At 37.8% G+C, this 19,580-nt stretch overlaps 1 protein-coding gene across 1 annotated transcript in view; it reads left to right on the top strand.

The window, feature by feature from the left end:
• Rtn3 (reticulon 3) overlaps positions 1–19,580 on the top strand; it is a 63,495-nt gene that overhangs the window by 655 nt on the left and 43,260 nt on the right. The window lies entirely within an intron of this gene.

Genomic DNA, 19,580 nt, shown 5'->3' with positions numbered 1-19,580 from the left:
TGTTGGAGGAGGCCAGAGCCACCCGCTGGACCGGGGTGATTCCGAGGAGTAAGATTAGCGACGTTGAGAGGATTGGGGCAGGTGGGTCTTGGGAGAAATGGTTCGTTATGATTTTGAGGGATGGTGGCGAAAGGGTTGCATTGCAGGTTTGCAGTCAGGTGTTGACATAATCAGACGTGCCTGATAGTCTTCCAAAAGAAATATTTTTGTTTGCCCCTGGGGAGGATGGGGAAGTTTAATGGAAGCGTTGTAGCCCGTTTTCTTTACTGCTTTCGACTGGACTCTACGTAAAGGCCTGGTTTTTCTGAGACTCCAAGGTAGAGGAGGCGTGATGAGAATAGCTCTGGGAAGATTTGGGAGGGAGCTTCTGATGGTCCAAGATGGATCCGTGGCTGCCTCTGCAACACAGCCGGCTCTTCACTGGCGTGGCGTGGGGGTAGGGACGCGCAATCAGTCGTTTATATTCTAGAAAATAATAAATAGAGTCATGCCAAGCCATCAACATGTTTTGATTTCAGATTTTCTCTGGGCTGTTATTGATCGCAGTATGACAAAAGAGGATGTGTACTGCAGAAAGGGGGGAGGGGAGAAAATTCAGACAAAGCAGGGGCTGGTTGAACCCCCTTCTCCTCCCATCTCTGAAGGACTAGAAGGGAAACTGCAGGCCTCCTTTAGTTTCCATTGTATCCGCGTCTGCCTGCTGGTGGGAGCTGGCTGGCCTCGTGCAGAGATCTGCAGTGCAGATGTCTTCTTGAAGAATATGCACCACGGGCAGGTGGAGGTTCTTAAAGGAAGAAAAGAGGGGAGGGGCGTTGCCAGAGGAAGAATTTTTGAGAGATTTAAAAATGCTTCATTGTCTCCTTTGGCAGATTCTCAGGTTGGTCCTTTCTGATATTCTCTAGGCGTTTTCCTAACAATGGATTTCCACCTGTTTAAGAGAGAATTGAAGTGCCACAAATTTTCCAGCGAGGTTATGGTCATTTGCATAGAAACAGTATCAGAGGCTTCTGTAGATAAAGGAATGAGCCAGCAGATTTGGAATTCTTGTTCTCTTTAAACCGCCAGCGTTTCTCCTCCAAATTTTTGTGTTCTGGGATAAGGTCCAAATGAACAGCAGTTTCCTTATAACTTAGCAACTTGGTCTTTTGGCATTAATCACTTGTCACTGCTTATGATTTGGTTGGCCTTTTTTTTTTTTTTTTAAGAATTTCCTTTTTAGTTGTAGATGGACACAATACCTGTATTTTGTTTATTTATTTTTTTATGTGGTGCTGAGGATCAAACTCAGTGCCTCACACATGCTAGGCAAGAGTTCTACCACTGAGCCTCAACCCCAGCCCCCTTTGGTTGGCCCTTTTGTGGGTACCTTTTGCTTATTCTTGATTTTCAGTTTTTGACTCAGACCTGTGTTTTACGAAATGACCTTTTGTGCTCAAGAGAAAATGGATGTTAAATATTGAGGAGTCATTCTAGTTAGCAGGCAGGCTATTAAAATTGTGTTCCAACATGTAGAGCCACATGGGGAAAGCATTTGAAAGTCAACTTTTTTATTCTTTTAATACACTGTTATGAAAGACCTGGGCCAGTAAAGCAAAAATATATTTTATTTACAGACACAAACACACCACCACCAAAAAGCAGACCCTGAGGGCTGGGGTTTGGCTCAGTGGTAGAGTGCTTCCCTAGCACTTATGAGGCACTGGATTTCATCTTCAGCACCACATAAAAATAAACAAATAAAGATATTGTGTTCATCTACAACTACACACATATATGTATTCATATATGTGGACTCTAATTTGCAATGCACAATGTATTTTGTTTTATTTTTTTGTTGATTTATTTATTTTGCCATATTGGGGATTGAACTCAGGGACGCTCTGCTACTGAGCTACCTCCCCAGCCCTATTTTAATTTTTATTTTGAGATAGAGTCCCATTCAGTTACTCAGACTGGCCTAGAACTTGCAATCCTTCTGCCTTAGCCACCCAAATAGCTGGGATTATAGGCATGCATCACCACACCAGGCTGGCAATACAAATTTAATGATATAACATAGAATAGTTCTGGTTAGTTTAGATTTCTGATGTTATTTACCCTAGTCACAATTTTTATTGAGTATTGACTTTATCTTATTTGGGGGGCTGGGTAACCAGGGATTAAACTCAGGAGCATTCAACCACTGAAGCACATCCCCAGCCCAATTTTTGTATCTTGTTAGAGACAGGGTCTCACTGAGTTACTTAGTGCCTTGCCGTTGCTGAGGCTAGCTTTGAACTCTCAATCCTCCTGTCTCAGCCTCCCCGAGCTGCTGGGATTACAGGTGTGTGCCACCGTACCCAGCCTACCTTATTTTTTATTCCCTTCTTTATAACAGTAGAGAAGATAGTGAAATCAGGCATTTTGCTGAAAATAGTGGAATTTATATTCTGAAGTGGCATTCTAAGTTCATGGGTTTGTATTACATTTTCCTAATAGTATTAAATGCCTCAGTACTCACTAATTATTTCCCCTTTTTTTAATATTTATTTTTTAGTTGTAGTTGGACACAATACCTTTATCTTATTTATTTTTATGTGGTGCTGAGGATCAAACCCAGGCCTCACAAGTGCTAGGCGGGTGCTATACTATTGAGCCACACAACCCCAGCCCATCATCAGGTTTTTTTGTTGTTGTTGTTGTTGTTTTAATATTTATTCTTAAGTTTTAGGTGGACACAATATCTTTATTTTACATTTATGTGGTGCTGAGGATCGAACTCAGCGCCTCGTGCATGCTAGGCTAGCACTCTACCACTGAGCCACAACCACAGCCCCACCAGTTGTTTCTTAAAAAAACTTTATTACAGAATTTGTATATCTTAGATCTGCTGTAGACATTTTGTCACTAATGTAGTAGTACTTGATCAGTTTTTGTTCAATAAATCATCAAACTTATGAGCTGGAAAGGAAAACCTGAAAAATAAGAAGATAATCTTAAACAAATATATTAATATTATCTATAAAGCATTAGAACAATTTTGGTGTGCTCAATGCAAGATCTTCATTTGTCAGGTCACTACTTCAATATAAAAGTTTACATAAGTTATCACTTAATTGCAAAAACCCTTCTTCCTTATCCAAAGTTATCTCCATCTCACAGAGGAAATATCTCAGACTTGCCATAATGAAAATAAGATAAAGTTTGCTTTTAAAATAATCTACCTTGGGGCTGGGGATGTGGCTCAAGCGGTAGCGTGCTCGCCTGGCATGCATGCATCCCGGGTTCGATCCTCAGCACCACATACAAAGATGTTGTGTCCGCCGAGAACTAAAAAATAAATATTAAAAAAAAAAAATCTACCTTGGTGGTTTAAAAAAAATCTATAAGCATGGCTGTCAGTTTCTTCTTCTTTTTTTTTTTTGTTGTTGTTGCTATTCTTTGTTTTGGTACTGGAGATTGAACCCAGGGCTTTGCACACACTAGGTTAAGCGTTCCACCCCTGAGTTACATCCTCAGCCCTGCTTCATGTTCTTTTATTAAGCTTCTTTTGGTTTGAGTAAAAGGTGGTAAGTGATCACTTGGTGTCCTGCAGAAAACAATTTTATCTTAACTGATCTTCCAATAATGTATTTTAGAAGTACTTGTTTCTACATATATTTGGAAAATGATTGATGGCATTTTCTGGTATGGTACCTTGCACCCACCAGTGTAGTACGCTTAGAGAAGGAGATCGGGGCCAGGATGCCCCTGATTGCTGCCTTTAAAGAAACCAAAGACTTCAAAGGCAGAAATTTGAGGTTCAGATAAGAGAGACTGAAATATTTAGTGTTTTCTTTTTAGAAAGAGGGTTGCCCTTATTAGACATCAAGTCTAGATACATGTCTATTATCTGAATTTTTTTTAAGTGTCTATTGTTTATCTAACATGGAAATTATAGTTATTTTCTTTTGTGGATCAAACCAAGAGCCTCATGAATGCTAGGCAGGTGCTCTATCACTGAGCTACTACATTCCTAGCAACATTGATGCCAAAATAAAGCTACATTTCATTTATCTGCTTGTGGAAATTACCTCAAAGTAAATTGGGCAATTAAAAAATGGGGGGGGGTTTCTTTAAACAGTTTTTTCCTCTTCAAACACATTCTGTGTTTTTTATGGCATCATTTTTACACTTTGTAGTTTGTATTTTCAGTCTTAACACTTAAATTAAAAGGAGTCTGATCTGTCCAACATGGGCATCATCTGTGTTTTGTACTCGTGTCAGACTATCAGTGGCAGTATTTTATGGTGACAATCATATGAGCTCCAGGGACACCAATATTTCAAACCTCCTTGTTTCTTTATTGTGTGACCTTGTGCAAATCCTGAGCTTCTGTTTCCTTAATTTTAAAATGACAGTAATAGTATCTAATGAGGATAATAGTTGTTATGAAAATTAAACACATGTAAAGGACTTTTGACCATACAAATGCTTAGTAAATAACTAGCATTAGCCAGGTGTGGTGGTACAGGCCTGTAATCCCAGCTACTTGGGAAGTTGAGGCAGGAAGATTGCAAGTTCCAGGCCAGTCTCAGTTACTTATGATACCAAAATAAAAAATAAAAAGACTAGAGGTATAGCTCAGTGGTAGAGCACTCCTGGGTTTAATTCCCAGTAGCAAATGATGATAATGATGTTAATATAAAGGAATAAAATACAGATCAGCATTGTGACAGATTTGCTGTGCACCTTTAAATTCTGACTTATTAAGTAACAATACCTAATATTTGACATATTTGCAAGTTAAAACTACTTTCACATAAATACAGAATAACAGTTGAATTGCAAGTGAGAAATTACAAATCTTCCTCACAATAAGAGATTCTTACACCTTTTTCTCATCCCCCAAGTGAGTTAGTTGTTTCAGCTTCTGATTCCTCACATTGATATCATAGAACTGCCAACCCCTTCCATTTAAGTCACCTGTTAACAAGGTAGAGGAAGGAGCTAAGACGTTTCCTAAGTGGCTTGTCATGACAGCGATATGCCTAAATATTTTCGGTAGCATTCTGACCATAATAAGTGTAGTTATGATATATTATAAAATGTCCGTTGGTGTGGAAGCCGGAGTACAAGAGACAGCAAAAATGGTCATGTCAGTATGGTCTACAAATGTCCCTGACTTGATTATTTTTATTCCCCAGAAATAAAAATTTCCTTTTCAGAACTTTATAATCAAGTTCTCAAGTAATTTAACCACTCTGATCAGATTAAACATCTAGTTGCCAATATATTTAACAGGTGCACCTTAAGCCTTATTTGACATCTCCAGGGGAGTTGTTATGAAGTTGCTGATAATAGCATCAGTGTTTTTATTTTTGTTTTAATATTTTAGAGATGGTATGAAAACAATGTAGTATGCTTTTTAAAAAAATTCTGCTGTGAGGAATTATATGTTCGACTTGACATAGGAGTCACCTGTCTAATTCTGTACACAAGCACTTGAGAGAAGTCTGGTAGTAAAGGGATCCGTGACGTGTCATAAAGGAAAGGGGAAAGTTAAGCTTTCCAGTTTTGTTTGAGCCAAGAGTTAGTTTGTTCTGTAGAAGGACACTTCTCTTTAGATCAGCTATAGTCCTAGAACTTAGTTTTTCCAATTCTGACCAGAGTTACAAAGGTCCCAAATAAGTTTTGTAATGTTAGTAATTGAAGATTACTAATTAATGTACTTATTAATTGTATGTACTTAACTTATGGATTGTATTCAGTTTTATTGTTATGTGTTTAGTCTCCTAAAATATACAGACTTTTAGAAAATATATTTTTTTAATAGTAAAACTTTTTTGATAAAAATTATCAAGTTGATATTTTATGTAATCAGCTCATTTAGAAGTTGCCCAGGAAAACTGGCTTACTTTTTATTCATTTGTAAGGGTTACTAATTCTAGTTATTTTGGATCATAGGAAGTATTATTGATATATCAAAAGAGATGTGTACATTAATGAGTTTAGCCGTAATCGGTATTGCTTGTGATTGCATCATTGAAGTCTTTTACTACATATCTATGACTTATGTAAGATGTGTTACTCTTACATGTTGCAACTTCAGGAAGAATTTTTTTTTTAATATTGTATATAGTTTGTAGTTCCAGTTGACATTATGGAGGAAGTTAGTTATCAGTCACCCCTTCAATTCAGTGATCAGTTTAACATAAAAATTTAACTTAATTTTTGGTTCCATGGTTCCTAAGCCAGGGCCTAATTTTGCTTTACTGCTCTGTAGAAACTTCTCTGGTCAAGTTTGCCAGTTATTTTCCACATTGTTAAAGCCAGTGGTCACTTCCCAGTCGAGTGTCCTCTCAATACCTTTAGCATAACTGATCACCCTTCCTTCCTAAAATACCTTTGTCATTTATCTTCCATGACCCTACACATTCTCTTTCATTGGCTCCTCCTCTTCTGTTTCCCTGCTAGGCCTTTTTCACATAACACAAGATTCACCATTTTAAAGTGGTTTTTAATTTACGCACAAGGTTGACCATCATGCCTATTTAATTCCAGAACATTTCCTCATTCTTCATATGAGTTATGGGTTACTCCCCATTTCTCGCTCCCCTTTTCCATTGGCCACCATTAATCTTTCTGACTCTATGGATTTCCTATTGTAGAGATTTCATATTGCTAATTCTTTTTTTTTTTTTATCTTTGCAACCTATAGACATTAGAGTGCTCAGGACTCATTTCACATAATTTTTATTTATGACACTCAGCCTTGTTGTTTAAAGTACCACTTTAAATTGATGCCTTTCAAATTTTTATCTTCAGCCCCAAAGTCTACTAGGCATTTCAGTGCTGTGTCTCTCAACCTGAATTTCTGATTTTTCCTTTTAAATCTATTCTTACAGTCATTTTCATCTTAGTAAATGGCCATTCCACCCTGTTCATCTTTTGCCCAAATCCTTGACCCACATACAGTTATCAGCAAATGCTATTAAGTTTACTTCAAAATATATCCAAAGTCTGACCAGTTCCCTTCACCTCCATGACTACCACCCTGGTCCAGACGATGACAGCTCTCTTGAGTAACTCCAATTACTGTCTAACTGGCCTTTGTACTTTCTTCCTTGCTCTCAGTCTGTTCTCTATGTGGTAGCTGATATAAATCGGTGAAAATTTAAGTCAGATCATGTCACTTGTGGGCAGAATGCTCCAGTGGCTTCCTGTCACATTCCAGTAAATAGAAGAATCCTCATAGGGCTTATTATAGCATAATCTGACCCTAATTTTCCCTTACTCACCTGGCTTTGGTTACATTGGTCTCCATGTTTTTCTTCATACCAGAAATGCCTCTTACTTCAGGGACTTACTTGTTGTTTATCTGGAATGCTGTTCCCCCATTCCAGTTAACTGCATTTTTTAAAAAAATATATTTATTTTTTAGTTGTAGTTGAACACAATATCTTTATTTATTTATTTTTATGTGGTGCTGAGGATAAGTGTGCTTATAATAAAGACCCCAGAGAGTGAGTTCACCCCTTCTGTCATGTGAGAATATAGCAAGAAGGCACCCACTACATATGAACAGGAAAAGTCCCTTTACCAGATACTGAATCTATGCCTGCACCGTGATCTTGGGCTTTACAGCCTCCAGAACTGAGAGAAATAGAATTCTGTTTATGAACCAGCAGATTTAGGGTGTTTTGTTATAGCAGCTGAACAGAAAGACACCAATATTATCCCCTCACCTCCTTTAGGTCTTTGCTTAGCTACTTGTTTTAGTCAGCTTTTTAATCACTGACTGAAATGCCCTACAAGAACAACTTAGAGGAGGAAAAGTTTATTTGGAGCTCACAGTTTCAGAAGTCTCAGTCCATAGATGGCCAGTCCATTCCTCTGGGCCCACAGTGAGGCAGCCTACCATGCAATAAGGATGTAGTGGACAGAAGCTGCTCCCCTCATGGCATCAAGGAAGCAGGTGTTGGAGGAAGGGACCTCAGATACAGACCCGGTGATGTACCTCCTCCAACCATGCTCTCCCTGCCTGCAGTTATCGCTGTCAGTCCATTCAAACTAGGATGGACTAATTCGGTTACAGCTATCATAATCTAATCATTTCAGCTCTGAATATTTCTGCAGGGGCTTTGGGGTAATACCTCTTATTCAAACCATACATTACCCTATCTAAATTGTAGAGGAAACAAAAATACCTTACAGGCCTCCCTGCTTTATTTTTCTTATCATGCATCATAATCTGTCTTACTGTATTTGACTTATTTGTTTATTGTCTGTCTTTCCTACTAGAATATGTTTCATCAGAGTGCCAAATGTTGCTGTTTTATTCACTGCACCTATGGTTGAACAGTATCTGACACAAAGCAGGCCCTCAGATACTTATTTTTCTTTTTTTGATGGTGCTGGCGATTGAACCTAGAGCCTTATGCATGCGAGCCAAATACTCTTTATCAACTGAGCTATATAAATGTTTTATGGAATGAACAAATGAATGGAAAAGTTCTTACTAGAAAAATATTCATATACATAGTATTATATAAACTTACATAAGCTTCATGAACCACTGTGAAAGTCATTCGTAAACCTCAGTTAAAGAACATTTAATGCCAGTAAATGGATAGATCTGGAGACTATTGTGCTAAATGAAATAAGCCAATCCCAAAAAACCAAAGGTCTAATGTTCTCACAACAAAGGTGGGGCAGGGAGAGAATAGAAGTTCAGTAGATTAGATAAAGTGTTGGGGGGGGAATGAAGGAAAAGCGGGGGTGGGAATAGGAAAGACAGTAGAATGAATTGGACATAACTTTCCTATGTTCATGTATGAATACACCACCAGTGAAACTCCACATCATGTACAACCACAGAATGGGATCCTAATTGGAATAAGTTATATTCCATATATGTGCAATATGTCAAAATACACTCTACTGTTATGTATATCTAAAAAGAACAAATTTTTTAAAAGTTAAAAAAAAGAACATTTAGTTTTTGAAAAATAAATTTTGCATAAAAGCTTTTAGTTCACAATTTCCTTAAGACCTTAAAGAATTAATGTATCCAGCTAAGTGCTGAGAAGAGAGTTTTCTTGTTAATAAATATGTCTGTCTTTTAAGATTGAAGATTGATTTTTTGTTTGCTTGTTTTGTATTAGGAGTTGAATGAACTCAGGGGTGCTTTACTACTGAGCCACAGACAGGGTCTGGCTGGTAAGGTACTTAGGGCCTCACTAAGTTGCTGAGGCTGGCTTTGAACTTGAGGTTCTCCTGCCTCGCCCTCCCAAGTCGCTGGGGTTACAGGTATGCACCAGTCTTTTTTTGTTGGTGGTGTGGGGATTGAACCCAGGGTCTTATGCATGCTAGGCAGGCATTCTGTCATTGAACTACACTACCAGCCCCTCTATAAACATCTTTAATACAGAAAACATCTTTTCATGATTGTTTGGATTGTCATATTGGAGACTTACCTCCCCTAAGGACTTAATGGTTAGGCCAGTCTGATATGCTAGAATTTAAAAATATGTTAAAATTAACTTGAATTTCAGTTTTATTCCTAACAAAATAAGGATCTGATTTGATACACCTTAGACATATTTGGAAAGGGGGAAAACATTCCTAGAAGCAAATGAGGACTCAAGAGTTTGGGATGAGGAGCTGGAGGTTAGCTCAGCAGGAGGGCCCAAGCGCAGGGGCCCTGGGTTCACCCCAGCACCAATTAAAAAAACAAGGTTGGAAAAAAAAAAATGAGGTTGGAGTGTTAAAATATTTTGTAACTTATTTCCCATTTACACAGTCCATTTTGTTTCTATCAGACTTTCTAATTTTGTTTCTTTGCAACAAGAGTTCTGTTTGTTATTCCTGTTAGATGCATATACGTTCACTCCAAACAAGTGGTACAGAGAAAAATGTCCAACTTTTTTTTAGTGTTGTAACAGAAGAGTGGACCTGTTGGTTGTGAGCACCATTTTGACTTATGCCAGAGGGATCTATTGCGTTAGTAATTGCTACAGTAGTAGAACTAATGTCTAGTCACTGCCCAGAGTCTATTGTGAAATAACAAGCTAAATTTTAGCATCTGTGAATGTTCATGCCTCCATTCTGTGTCCACTGTATGCTGGCCATCGGACTCTGTGCTATATGAAAGATATGTAAGATGCTTCTTAACCCTGAGGTGTTCCAATCAGGTTGTCATTTATTTCTGACAACAAATAAATTGAATTTATTTAATTGAATAATAAATCATATCTAGTTTTATTGTTTCTAGAGAACTAAAAACATTACCAAGTAGTCTATCTTTTAGTAATTATGTTAACTATAAATAAATAAATAAATAAATAAATAAATAAATAAATAAATACCAACCTGCCAGTTTATATAGATTCTCCTTTCTCAAGGAGGTGGAGCTTAACTCTTCCAAATAGCTGAGATTATAGGTGTATGCCAGTGCACATGACCCTGGCCCTTTGGCTGTTTTTTTGGTTTTGGTAACAGGGATTGAACCCAGGGGCACTTAACTACTGAGCCATATTCCTAACGCTTTTTTCTCTTTTTAAATGTTTTACTTTGAGACAGGATTGAGACTAAGTTGCTGAGGCTGGTCTTGAACTTGGGATCCTCCTATGTCAGCCTCCCATAGTCACTGGGATTACAGGCATGTACACCACCATACCAAGCCCTATTGGTGATTTTTAAACTTTCATTTATTCCCCAGTCTCAGTGTTTGCGCCCACCCCTTAGTCACTCTAACTATAGAGTTATCGATGCCGAATTGCCTGATTGCTTAATTCATGTGACTCTTTTTAAAATTGTCTTAATTTGACCATTCAGTATCTTCGCCTCTGCTAGCTACTCTTTAAAGCATTCTCCAGGTGACACCATTTTCCTCCTGTATCAGTTCATTTTGGTCTCCTTCGCCTTCTTTCTTATTCCCCTTTAAATATTGGTGTATCTTAAGATTCCTTTGTGTGTTAGTTAGCTTTTTGTTACTATGACAAAATACTGAGAAAATCAACTTAGAGGAGGAAAATTTTAATTTGGCTCACAGATTCAGAGGTTTTACATGTACTTGGCTTCATTGTTTCTGGGCCTGTGGTGAGGCAGAACATCATGGGCTTGGCAGAGCAAGTTGCTCACCCAGTGGCAGAGAGAAAGAAAAAAGCCAGGGATAAGATATATACACTTTAAGGGCATGCACCCAGTGACTGACCTCCTAAAGTTTCCCTCACATCCCAGTAGTACCAACAGCTGGGGACCAAGCCTTTGGAGGACATTCAAATCCAAACCATAAACTCCTAACTTCTCTTATTCTCCCGAGGCAAATCTCATTCCAGTGGTGTCAATGATCACATAAATGTTAACTCCCAGATACCTATCTGCAGCCTTTATCCAGTAATCTCCTGAGACCATCCCCCTTGTTGAACTGCCCATTCAACTGTTTTCACTTTAATCTGCCTTAACTTCTCTTTTATTGAAAATTGATAATATAAGGCAATCATTCTAGTGGCATTTCTTTTAGTCCCTCTTTGTTACTTCTCCAGTCTCCAGCTTCCAGTCAGATGATTCCAGGTCCTGTCCATTCTTTCTTGTCAAATCTGCCCCCTCATTCCCATCCTCACAATTTTAGCTTAAGTCGACATCTCTTGACAAGTTTATGCAGTCATTTTTTAGTTCAGTTCATGCTTAGTTCTTTTTAAAACATGCTATCATGTCATTTCTTTACCTAAAGACATTTAGTGATTTCTCACTGCACAAAGGATGTAATCCAGATTTCATTAGATGACACTTAAAGCCATTTGGAATGTGGCCAGTTCTGTCTCCAGAATGTCTTCCTTTGCCTCGTTCACCTGCTGAATGTCCTTTAAGACCAAGGTTACCACGTCTTCTGAAGCAATCTTAATTTTACCCTAGTGGCTGCCTCTGCTGTGTTCCCATAATCATCATAGTCTTACCGGTTTATATTTCTTTTTCAGCTACTTTTGAGCAATATTTTGCAGTGCCTGGCTTTAGCTGCTTATAGAAAACGATTTCATTATTAGCATTTCAGGATTAAGATCACCCTTCTGAAGTTACTTCCCTGTGTGATTTTGTAAGTTAGAAATCTCATGACATGTTGGTACAAACTACTGATTATCTGTGTTCTCTATCAGAACAGAGGCTGTGCATAAAAATTGGCATGTTGAAATTTTCCATTAGGAGGGGGTGTTTAGGTGGAAGTGCAAAGGTAGACAGCTGGCAAGTTCGTAGGATCTTTCTTGGCATTGGTTACCTAAAGCATTTGGTTTTTCAGGTTTGTTCAGTTTTTTGTTTTTTGAGTTTGTTAAACTCATTAGTTGGTGGAGATTTAATGTTGATAGTAAATGCATATGGAAATGAACTCATCTGGAAACATTAGAGGGGTAAATGTACTTCTTTTTAAGAAGAAAAGGACTGCTTTTTAACATAAATGTTATGCTTCATTTTAAGATAACTTAAAAGCAGTGAATTTTTAAATTCTGATCTCTAGTTGTTGAGTTACTGCTTGATAGCCACTAAATTCTGCCTCGATGTTAATATTCTCTGTATCCATTACTACTGAATAGTTTTACTAAATTAATACTTATAGATACAGCTCTGGCTCAGTCCTTAAAGAAACCAGTCTTCTATTTTTGAGTATTTTTTCTCTTTTCTTTTTTTCTTTATTTACTTTTTTAAACTTTGGTGCTGAGGATTGAATCCAGGGAGCTCTACTGCTGAGATATAGCCTCAGTCTTTTTTATGTTTTTATTTGAGACAGGGTCTTGCTAATTACTTAGGCTAGCCTTGAACTTGCAATCCTCCTGCCTCAGCCCCTCAAATTGCTGGGTTTACAGATGTTTGACCTGGCTAGTTTTAAGTATGTTTCTAGTATTTGTGAAAAAGTTTTTTGTAATTGCAAAGAAAAAAAGGGAGGTAAATGGGCATGGTGTTTTATGCCTGTAATCCCAGCCACTAAGGAGGTTGGGGCAGGAGGATCATGAGTTCAAAGCTAGCCCCAGCAAATTTAGCAAGACCCTGTCTCTAAATAAAACATAAAAATGGCTGGGGATGTGACTCAGTGGTTAAGTGCCCCTGGGTTCAATCCGTGATACCAAAAAGAAAAAAAAAGGGAGTTAATATATAAAGTGCCATATATTTAGGGGCATATTTGGAGTTTTTCACATAGCTATTTTTATTAATTTCTTTCCATTTTTATTGAAAGGGTCATGTTTTCTTAAGAGCCAAAGATTATATTGAAAAACAAATCTCCCTCCTATCCCAGATGTTCCAATCCCTTACATTAGTCCCTTGGGATGGGGTGGAAGGGCTACCGGGGATTGAACTCAGAGGCACTCAACTACTGAGCCACATCCCCTGCCCATTTTTATATTTTATTTAGAGACACTGACTCACTGAGTTGCTTAGGGCCTTGCTTTTGCTGATGCTGGCTTTGAACTCATGATCCTCTTGCCTCAGCCTCCCAATCCACCTGGCTCCCTTTTGTTTTCATTGACCACATGGGGTCACACTGAATTCACTGTTGCACTTTGCTTTGCTTTCTAAATGTAAAATACAGACTATATCAACATGTATAGCTGTAACTTGTTCGTTCTTTCTCTTTTTTTCTTTATTCTCCACCCGTCCTGTACTAAGGATTGAACCCAGAACTTTGTACTTAATTACTTTTCCACTGAGCTACATTCCTGATCATTTTTTAAAAGTTTAGTTTTGAGATGGCCCTCCTAAGTTGCCCGAGCTGGTCTAGAATTTAAGAATTTAAGATCTACAGCTTCCCAAGTAGCTGGAATTACAGGCATGTGATACTGTTCCTTGGCTAGGTTTAACTTTCTAACTAGTCTTCTATTGGTAGTCATAGAGATTATTTTTTGTACTTATACCTAGTGCTCTTATGAATAAATATTCACACACATGTTCTTGTATATGTATACAAATAAGTCTGTAGGATGGATTCCTAGAAGTATAATTGCTGAGTTAAAAGAATATGTGCTTGGGCTGGGGTTGTAGCTCAGCGGTAGAGCACTCTTCCTAACTTGCAAGGCCCTGGGTTTGATCCTCAGCACCACAATAAATAAATAAATAAATAAATAAAATTCTGTTCATTGATCCTCAGCACCACATCAAATAAATAAATAACTATGTTCTGACCATCTATACCTTAAAAAATAAATTAATTAATTAATTTAAAAATGTCCTTGAGCTGGGTGTGCTGGTGCAGGTATAGAATCCCAGTGGCTTGGGAGGCTGAGGCAGGAGGATCAAGAGTTCAAAGCCAGCCTCAGCAATTTAGCAAGGCCCTAAGCAACTCGGTGAGACTCTGTCTCTAAATAAAATATTAAAAAGAGCTGGGGATGTGACTTAGTGGTTAAGCACCCTGGGGGTTGTAATCCCCAGTACCAAAAAAAAAAAAAAAAAAAAGAAGAAGAAGAATATGTGCTTGAAATGAGGAAGTGGGGAGGATATGTGTATTTTAAATTTTGACTTCTGTTGCCAAATTAAAGGAGTATAACTTCTCATGTTTTTCTATTGGATTGTGGGTTTTTGTTATAGGTATTGAGGGTTGACTTTGCATATTTGCCAATTAGATGTTTCACATGTTTCTATTAGTAACTGATACCTTAAAATACAAGTGAAAATAGTTAAAAGCAGATAGTTAATTAGTATTCAGATACCTGCTTTCCTTCAGCCAGGAGTGGTGATACACGCCTGTGATTCCAGCCACTCACCTGTAGTCCCAGACACTCTGGAGGCTGAGGCAGGTGGATCACAGGTTTAAGGTCAGCCTGAATAATTCAGCAAAACCCTGTCTCAAAATAAAAAGTGTGCAGTGGTGCATGCCTGTAATCCTAGCAACTAAGGAGACTGAGGCAGGAGACTCCCAAGCTTGAGGCCAGCCTCAGCAATTTAGTGAGACCCTCAGCAACTTAGCAAGACCCTGTCTCAAAAATAAAAATCAAAAAGGCCTGGGGATGTAGCTCAGTGGTAAAAGTGCCCCTGGGTTCATTCTCTAGTACCAGAAAAAAAGAAAAAAAACAATACCTACTTTCCCTCTCCATGCAGAGCAACAGAGGGGCACCATCTGCTCTTGAGGTTTTGGTTGTTCTAAAATGCTGGAAGTTCCTCTTTTCTTTCTTTGAATGTGATAATGTTTGTCTTTAAAAGATTGACTTTTAGAAATGCATCTTGGAAATAAATCACTAGCAGGTGAGTGGAATTAGTAACTGAAAATAAAGATTTAGATTTTCGCCTTTGCTACACCCAATGAAATTATGATGCTTGACCCCCCCCAAAAAAAAAGTTAAAATGAAAATTCCTTTGTGAGGTTGTTATTCTCATACTGTATATTTTCTTTCAGATTCCTTTGTTTCTTCCTCTTCCTCTCAGCCTGTATCTCTATTTTCGACCTCTAAAGGCAAGTCTGTAAACTTTTTTTGTTCATTAATAAAAGAAAAATGTTGAGAAAGAGGCTGTAACTGGGGATAAGAGGCACAAGTCTTCTATTGCCCCCACATTCCTATATGAAAATTATTATAGCTGGGCATGGTGGTAAATCCCAGCAACTTGGGAGGCTGAGGCGGGAGGATCACAAATTCTTGGCCAACCTAATCAACTTAGTGAGACCCCATCTCAGAATTTAAAAATGACAGGTAGAATGCTCCTGGGTTCAATGCCCAGTACCACAAACAAACAAAGCTAATTACAAGCCAGTCCTTTCTATTTTCTATTTAACAGTTGTCAATGGGTTTCCTGTAAAGATTGATAAGATAGAATGAGGGTGGGTGGACCACTGAACACAGCATAAGTTTAGATGTAATTTTGAATATTTCCTAAAAATTGAAAACTTGACTGTGGAATTTGTGGCTCAGAAAACACTCCACCCCAGAATACATTTGGTTTTTTTATTTCTATTTATGTAACTTGTTTAGAAAGAGTAGTGACTTTAGAAAATAATTTAAAAGTGTGCCTACAAATATGTGTGACCTACAAATATGCCAACAACTAGAGTATCATAATCTGAATTTCTCTGGGATTTGTCCCAAGAGCTAGGCTAGTTCCAAATTGAACAAGTCAGTTGACTTTTGGCAATTAAGACTTCTTGTCCTAGAGATTTAAGCCATGGCTTTTTTTCCTCCCTTTATCTGTCAGTCTGTGAGGAAGGGTATCAAAGTTTTTAGGAGTAGCTACCACCAGAACCTGAGAGAGAAAGAGAACACTGCTTCCTTGCTTTGTTCCAGTAATAAAGTGCTATTCCATTTGTACAGTTGAACTAGATTCCCAAATATAGGTCAGTGGAAAAATCTTAAAAAAAAAAAAAAAAAGGAAAAGTAATTAAAATCACTAGACAGATCTAAAAAACCCCTGTATAAACAGTTTATTGTCCCAACTAGAATTCTCTAACTGTAAAGTCTAGATGTTGATTTATTACGAAGACTTTGACCTTATAAGAAAAAAAATATAATGGGATAAAACCTACACTTGTTAAATTTTTGTCTCATCTAGTCTTCTTAGGAAAAATTATAGATAGTTCGTTACTTGCAATTCAAACAGATAACATTAACACACCCCCAAACCTTTATAATGTCCCTAATTATGTGAATTTAGGTAAGTTGTGTATGAAATCATGACCTTTGAAATTAACATATTTACATTAAAAGGTAAAGATTTTGTAAACATTACAAAATAACTAAAACATAAAGTAGTTCTCATTCTTGACATTTGGAACTTGATCAGATTTATATTTTTAAGGATTTTTTTTCCTCATGAGAAATTTAGTAATTTAGGTAAATTGTTATTACATTATTCTACTATGGGAAAACCATAGTATACATTGAAAAAATAACCACATTTCTACTTTTGTATTTCAGATCCTTAAAAATACATTATAGTTTTATGTCACTTTTTTCATACAGAAATGGGATAGTTAATATCCTAAATAGTGAACAGTGCAACTTATACACAACATACCCAATGTGTGAAATATTTAGACTGCATAACTTTAAAATTTTAAGCTGGCTGCAGTGGTGCAGGCCTGTAATTACAGCAACTCTATAGGCTGAGGCAGGAGGGTCACAAGTTTGAGGCCAGTCTCAACAATTTAGGGAGACCCTGTCTCAAAATTGAAAAGGTCTGTAGATATAACTCAGTGGGAAAAGCCTCCTGGGTTCAGTCCCCAGTGCAAAAAGAGAAAAAGACAATTGAATCTCTTAACAAAAATTACGCATGATCTCAAGTAGAATGGAGGTTTTTTTTTTTTTGTTTGTTTGTTTGTTTTGTTTTGTTTTAAGAACTTTTCTGATTAAAAACTAAGATTTAGTCCTGGTCATGGTGGCCCACACCTGTAATCCCAGCTTCCTATAGGCTAAGGCAAGAAAGAGGATGGCAAGTTCAAGGCCAGCCTGGTCAATTTAGACCGTCTCACAATAAAATCAAAAGGACTGAAGATATAGCTCAGTAGTAGAACACTGACTAGAATGTGGGAGGCCCTGGGTTCAATCCCCAGTACTGCATAACAATATTTAGGTAGGCTTCAGTTTTATGGTGCATATTAGTGTTTGTATAAGAGCATACAATTATTGTTCTTCCTTTTTTGCTTCCAGAAATTTATTTTCAGGATAGTGTTATTGTAAAGTGGTGGTTAAAACTGCTGCATTCTTAAAAGCATTCCCATCTAGTCTCTTTTGTGTGTGTGTGTGGGGGGTGTTTTTTGTTTTGTTTGTTTGTTTGTTGAGAAAGAGGTAAAAGAAGGTTTATTACTTTGCTAACGAAGGAGAAACATAGGGGACTCCTGTCCCAAAGACTGATTCTGCCCCTCATCAGAAACAGGGGTTGTGTGTGTGTGTGTGTACACACCAGGGATTGAACTCAGGGGCACTTGGCCACTGAGCCATATCCCCAGCCCTAATTTGATTTTATTTAGAGACAGTGTCTCACTGAGTTGCTTAGCGCCTCACTAAATTGCTGAGGCTGGCTTTGAACTCCCAATCTTCCTGCCTCCGCCTCCTGAGCCACCATGCCCAGCTCTTGTCTGTCTGTCTGTCTCTCTCTTTAATATTTATTTTTTAGTTGTAGTTGGACACAATACCTTTGTTTTATGTGTTTATTTTTATGTGGTGCTGAGGATCGAACCCAGGGCCTCGCACGTGTAAGGTGAGCGCTCTACCACTGAGCCACAACCGCAGCCCTCTAGTCTCTCTTAATAACATTTTCTCCTGCAGAAACACATGATGGAAAATCAGCCTGATAGGGCTGTATTTCATTGGCCATCTATGTGTCAGCCTGTTAAATTGTTTGCAGAGATGCCTTGACAGATAATTAGGTATATCCTAGGGTAGTCAAGACTAGGAGCTTCTAATCTGCATTAATAAAAATAAGGGAAGAGGAAATTATTGGTGTACTTGCTTAGGTGTATTAAAACCCCAGGGAGGGAGGGAGGGAGGGGGCTGAGGTACTAGGGCCTATCTAGTCCTACAAAGGTCTTTCAGAGTGAATGCCATCACCAGGTTGCACCTTTAAGTTTGTAATTAGCGCTAACCCAACTAATCTTTTTTATATTCTTTAGCCATTTAGCCTAGGGAAAACCATACCCTATATATTTTTATATATTAAACAATATAAAGCAATAATTAAATGGAACATTTGTAGATTTAAAAATGACTTGCATTTTTAATCCTCAAATACATATTTATCATTAATTGGGTTTCAAGGATGTGCATATACAAAAATTTAATGAATTTAATGAGGTCCTTCCTAAATAAGTTGTGCCTCCCGAGTAGGTCCTTATGGTCTTGCTTTTCCATTAAGCATTGTAAATTTCAGCCTAATCCCTGAGAGTTTCAAAACAGGGGAGTAAATTTTTAATGATTTCCTATACTTATAAAAAGATATAAAGATATTGACAGATGTCTTGTATGTGACTAATTTTTAAGTTTTTGCTATGCTTAGTACTTCATGCAAATCTTCTCATTTAATCCTCACGGCCAATTTTGTGGAGGAAAAGTACTGACTCTTACCAGTTGAGGGAACTGGGGTTTAAAATGGTGAAGTGACTTGCTCGAGGTCACACAGCAAGCAAGTGACAGATTAAGGACTCAAATTCATGCTTATATCTTCTGCCTGTGATACAGATGGTCAAGTTAACTGACTGTATCTTAGGGTTTGGAGGTTTTTTTTAAAGACGTAATTTTGAAGTTGGTGTTAAAATTATGAGAGCAAAACTGGGCGCAGTGGTGCATGCCTGTAATCCCAGCAACTGGAGAGGCTGAGGCAGGAGGTTGGCAAATTTGCCAGCCTCAGCAATTTAGTCAGTAACGTAGTCTCAGAAAGGTCTGGGGATATGGCTTAGTGGCAGAGTACCCCTGGGTTCAATCCCCAGTGCCCTGTCCCCAAGATTATGAAAGCAAAAAAAAAAAAAAAGCAGAAATTACTGTTTTGACCATATCCTTGCTATTAGTAATATAGCTGTCATCTGCAGAATGTGCTCCTTCTATCAGACACAAAAACTAAAATTTGGTTTCAACTTTGAAATCTTTGGGAAAAAGTGGAGGCTGGAAAGTACTTTGATTTTCTTTAGAAACATTTTAAGTAGGTGAAAATAAGAT

Source organism: Marmota flaviventris, chromosome 9 (assembly GCF_047511675.1).
Source record: "Marmota flaviventris isolate mMarFla1 chromosome 9, mMarFla1.hap1, whole genome shotgun sequence".
Classification (NCBI taxonomy): Eukaryota; Metazoa; Chordata; class Mammalia; order Rodentia; family Sciuridae; genus Marmota; species Marmota flaviventris.
This window is presented reverse-complemented; position numbering and strand designations above follow the sequence as displayed.